Here is a 6,000-nt window from a genome sequence, read left to right as displayed (position 1 = left end):
CGTATTTATTAAAAAAGAATATCCATACAACTACAATGAAAACAAACATAAGATTCACCTTTCTGATCGTGAAATTAATACCATTCGTACTGTTATCGTAGATACGTTCCTTGCCATCAAGTGAATCCAACATGTCGTCTTTCTTAACAAGCAGTTTGCATCCCATATAGTTATGTTATTCAGTCTCACGGTAGTAGCGTTGTTCAATAGATTGCATAGAGTATATGCAGTTTGGTTTCAGATTTCAGATTTTGCTTTTTACAACAAGTGAACGTTTTTCAACTAAGACATTGGCATACTTAGCATACAAGGCATTCAAGGCTTTCATGGCTTTCAAGCGTTCGCGACTCAATCCGTTCCAAAATTACCGCTCAATAACATCTGTCAGTGTGGATTAGCCGCGATTAATACGACTTGTATATGCGTCTGTAAGTATTTTGCGCGTTTGCGCTATAATGCTCCAGGAGATCGCAATCCAAATACGTTGAAATACAAAACAACTAACCAAAGAGTTTTATAAGCAAAATCTCGTGTTCGTCATGTGACCCGGCCCTGTCTGTGCATGACAACGTCAATCATCATCAAGATAACACGCGTGATCAGCATGTGAACACCTCATTGGATCACAGTTAGTTGTCATGGTGTTGAGGGATAACACGCGTGATCAGTTTGTGAACACCTCATTGGATCACAGTTAGTTGTCATGGTGTTGAGGGCCCAATGACCTCTGGGTACTATTGCGCAATTTTTCCATTTTGTGGCGGAGGAAAAAAAAAAAAAAAAAAAAAAAAAGACGACAAAAAAACAAATGCATTTTATGACTGGGCTACCACAGGTATCCCAGTAATTAGATGTCGGTTTGTGTAAACACAAAAAAATTGTGGGAGGTTTCAGTTTTTCTTGCTTACGACGCGCGAAATTTAAATATACTCGGATTGAACAGTCGAGTCGAATGGGAGAAATCGACGAGCGTATGCGACTATTTCCACTCGCCATTGTTTTTTTTAACTCCTTCGTTGAATTGAAATACGGAAAGAGAATGATAAAACTACATGAATTAACGACGCGCGAGGCTTCGAACGTTATTACCAGGTTTAAATCACACGCTAGAGGAAGGAGAATACGAACCTTTTTGTGCACATCGGGAACAAAATCTCATTCACGCAGCGCGAAATTTAAATACACGCACATTAAACAATCGAGCAAATGACGATAGTCTTCCATATGATTCAACGGCGTGGTAGGCTTCGGACGTTAATACCAGGTTACACATGCTCTCATCACCTTTGTATCGTACAGTGAGCCTCTCTCCCCTCCTCAAAAGAAATATGAAGGACTATTAAGCATAACTATTGATTATTACTGAAAGTCAAGCTACCTCCTCATTTACTTGTTACCATATTTCAGTCACTGGATTAACGCCTTTCAAGGTAAGACCAGTGATGTGGTTATTTTCGAGCAAATTACCGACCCACTCGGTCCGTTTTCTTTTTCTTTTTCTTTTTTTAATATATTATAACAGTTAGTATTTTTTAATTAGATCGTGCAAATCACACTTGCAACAAAATGAAAAGTTCATCAGTGAGTACAATGGGTAACTTTTCACGCATAGATAGCTTACTGTTTAAAGACAGAAGCTTTAGTTGTACTCATCGATCTCGTGATGTAAATCCAACCGTTCCAAAAGGGATGACGCTGAAGCTTGAAGTTTCCGGTTGAATGTGTCATTTTGGATGCTCAAATCCATAATTAGTTAGAAAAGTGCGACGTGCCAAACCGAATTACAGTCACTTAGTTTTTTGTAGTTTTTGGCTTCGATCATGCAAACCACACCCGCTAGAAAATGTACAGTTTACGAAGACAATGAGTCTATTAACCCGCAAATAGCGTAGATATCCTGGCGGCTGAAATTTTTTGGCCACGTTTTAGTAAGTTCCAGAAGAGAGTGCAGTTCTAGTTTGTAACGTTTGAAACTCTAAAAACCTGTGGCAGCACAAAGAGTCACTTTTAGAGAAAACTAAGGAGAAAAATAGTCACACATCCCATACCAAAAAAATTGATTGAATTTCTCCCTTTTCATATTTAAAATTTCAATCCTTAAACGCACTTCTGACTAAACTTGGCATGCTCCACGGATATCAGCGAATGAACATCTACATTCAAAGCTCATTTGGTGGCCACATTGAATTCCACCAACTGAATTCCAACGTAATTTTATAAATATAAATTCGTGGATAGAAAAGCTAAAAAAACACTGTTTGGGGAAAGCAATCAAAACATGATATTCAAGCGATTTAAATGACCAGAGATGCTTCTCTTTTTCAATCATAGCTTAAAAGTGATGATCAAACCACTTAGCGTGGCATGTGGCCATACTCATTCTAGGATGACTGAAATCCGTCATCTCGCTGGAAAACATTGCCTCTGCACCAATAGCTCCTTGCTCTGTTTGCTCCCAAACCTTCCGCCGCAACAGTCTTCATTCTGATTGGCAAGCCCTTCACTGAACTGACACAGAACTTGTCCTCAGTCGTTATGAAGTTAAACAGTAAATTATTTCGATATCTCCAATTAACCTCTCTTTTCCTCGGTGAATACAACTGTTGATCGTGGAGAAAAGGTAATCAGGTAGGGCTGTGGCCCTAAGTTAAAAAGCGAGTGAGGAAGGCGAAATAAAGGAGTGCAAGAAATGCACAGTTATAATCTCGAATACCAAGCAAACCACTAAGAGATGGGTAGGGTTCAGAGGACGATGATATTTTCGTACCTTGATTTTTTCTCGCATTTTGATACCTGTTATCCTTGATTTTTTTCTAGCCAGGCATGGGAACCTTTGCAAAGGGGCTTAATGGAGGGGAACTCAACTTACATTTCCGATAATGAGAGATTTAAAGTATCCTAGGTGTTTCAAAAATTAGGGCAATACTTTAGCAATTTGCAAATTTTGCAAACTCTTGCCTTCAATACATCACATAAATCCGATATAGGATTTGTAAGATTTGATATCAACGCATGAAGTTTTGCTATTGGTTGGTTTTAGAGGGGTACATTATCACTATACTGTACTTGTTCCTTCTTCGGGAGGAGTGCCAAGGGCTTGTGGCGAATTCTTTCTTCTGTATGTTGAATCATTCCATTTCCATGGTATCTTTCAAGACCTCAGCTATTTATGCAATGTAATATAAACGTTTCAGTTGGCTGAGAAGAGTTTATAGGTGAACTAGCCTAGAAGAAACTACAGCATAATGAGCTAATCGTTTGGAAATATAACATTTGATTGAAAATTCACACTTATATAACTAATAAAATTGTTTCGGATCTGTATTTCAGAAATCCTCTGATCTTCGGGACAAAAATAGCAGCGATAAAAGGTTGATAAATGTTTTTTGCTCTCATCATTAGTAAAATATTTTTATGAATTCATCTCTTCGATGAATCTATGTTGAAGATAGTAAGAAAGTACCTATAATCTACATAAGGAGATGGAAATACTCAGATGTATCATAAAGTTATTATGCATGATGTGTTTTCAGGATCGATCGCCTGGAAGAAGCTCTTGAGTCCAACATTTAACAACAATTGAACTGCAAGTAATCTTTTTAGCAATATTAATTAAGTAATTAGACTTAGGGAGGGTAAGATTTTCGAAAAAGCTCTATCTGATGCTGATTAATTCTATAAAAGAATAGTTGATGTGAATCAGTCCTTGCCAGTTACCAAGTGAGTACATTTTTTTGTTCTGCTTTCACCAGTGAAAAACGTTGGTCGAAGCCGCGAGCTTACCGTCTCTCTTCATTTGGTGGCCTTTACTACTAGCCCGCCGCTAAATGTTGATGTAGCTGCAGAATCGTAATTAATCTGGTTTCAACCTCCTCTAGGTGCGTTCACCGCTGGGTTTCACAAGCACGCGTTCGTCGCTTGTGTTACGATATGGTTTAATACAACCGACTATAAAACTTTCGTGACATCCTCTATTATTGATCTTCACTCCTCCATTCTCTTTCAATTTTCCTCGTTGAAGCTCACAAGAACTCACGTCTATTACCTATTGAAGAAGCTTTTAAAATTACTGATTGCGGTTTGACTCATGAGCATGTTTATATCATGATGTTTATTTCTATTTCCCACATTTTTATTACTCCAGTAAAACAACTGAGCTGCCAGAGGATGAACAACGTGAACAGCCTCCTGCGATAACTGCTCCAGGAGTGGTCGTGGCAAGTGAATCGCCCACGGTAATCTGGTCATAATTTTTTTTTAATGCCAACCAACAAATTGATCTTTCATGGCAAACTGCAGCTTCATATAATAAAGGTGTTCGTTGCTCAGTTGATGATAGCGCCCAATCAATATCTGGGAAATAAATAATACACACAAAATTAAAATATTTCTGGCGGCTTCAATGCGTATACGTTACAATTTGACTAAGTATTCATCATTGTCAGAGTTATTCAAATGACTAGTTAGCGCATTTGTTCTGGCCCTGTGTGTAGTGAAACTAGTTTCAGTTTAATTTGCTTGCGATCGGTCCTTTAGGTTACCCGTGAAAAGCTCTACTCTACTTTTCGTTGTTGCTTTTAGAAGGTTTGAAAATACTGTCTTCTTTGAAGGAGACTCTTAGCATTTTCCATTTGATCAACAGACTCAAGGAACCATGTACCATCATTATGTCGGTGGGAACAACTGTTTGGATGTCCTTTCAAAGAAACAAAATATAAACACTGGCCAAACAGTAAGTACGTTATGAGGAAAGTTTTTAGTGATTTTGGGAAAGTGGAAGACGACACTCTGACTCCCAGGCCAGTTCGAGCTCTCAAACGTTGTCGCGTCCTAATACACATTCCCCTTCATGACATCACAATCTCATGGTGTTAAACATCCACATTAAGAATATGGATGATCCACATTCTTAAAGTCTTCATAAAATATGCGTGTACCTAACTAAAGAATTCATACGAAGTTAGTAGTCGGAAATCAACGCCAGTTTTGAATCGACGTAAGGCTTACATATAGCTCGGTAGGATTCTTCTTTTTTCCGAGTTTAATTCTTCTTGCTTTCATTCGTCTACAGATGTCTTTGGAATTGGTGTTGCTTTGCCACTTCGCTGATAGCCAAGTTTACGGTACATACTTTGTAATGCAAATTGCAAATAGAGAGAATACATAGCCAGAAGTATTAATTCTTTTCCGTTCTTCAAGCTTTCTACCAATTCCTTAAAACGAACAAGTAACAACTGTTATGACTTTTTTTGGCAATCAGAGTCTTTTGACAAAATTGAAGAGATACGTCTAATATCGGAATTTCTTTAGCAAAATTAAGCGCGTGCGCTCGAGCGGAGTGGATATGTTTTTCTTTCCTTCGTTTGTAACTCATCTGAGACATGGTTAACTCAAAAAAGAAAATCAGAAATTGAGAAACGAATTTGCCGAACTGAAGAAACATTTATAAAAGTTAAGTGTGGAAATTGGTAACAGAACCAAAGAAAATGATCGAGCTACGGATAATCATGGCGACGATTCATCGCCAGAGAGCAAGGCCAATCGGTTGAATTTGCATCTGCACAGTGCGATGAGCTCCAAGCATTCAGGAAATACACATCTGAAGAGGTATAGAAAAAGAAACTCAAGTTAAATTCAATCTCTATATTCAAATGCTATATTTCTTCATTTCCGTTTTATTTCCGGTGTAATAAAACAAAGTTAGTTAAGAAAAAAAAATTGACCAGTCTTGATTAGCAGTAACTATCCGCGGGTCAAAGCAATATCTTGTAAATATGTATGAAAAATATAATATGTACGTATGTATGTATGTATAAAATAAATACGTTGGAACTTTTTTTCGCCGACAGACAGCACAGTTGTCTTTCGATGAAGGTGTACGTGATTTTGTTTGTTTGATTGGAATTGTACGTGGCAACAATTTTGTCAACATACAAATTCTGGATAGGAGAAAAGAACTGAAGCAGTAAAGCTATGATTACTTTTCAGGAACAAGGACAT

Source organism: Pocillopora damicornis, chromosome 12 (assembly GCF_964200805.1).
Source record: "Pocillopora damicornis chromosome 12, jaPocDami1.2, whole genome shotgun sequence".
NCBI classification, from domain to species: domain Eukaryota; kingdom Metazoa; phylum Cnidaria; class Anthozoa; order Scleractinia; family Pocilloporidae; genus Pocillopora; species Pocillopora damicornis.
This window is presented reverse-complemented; position numbering follows the sequence as displayed.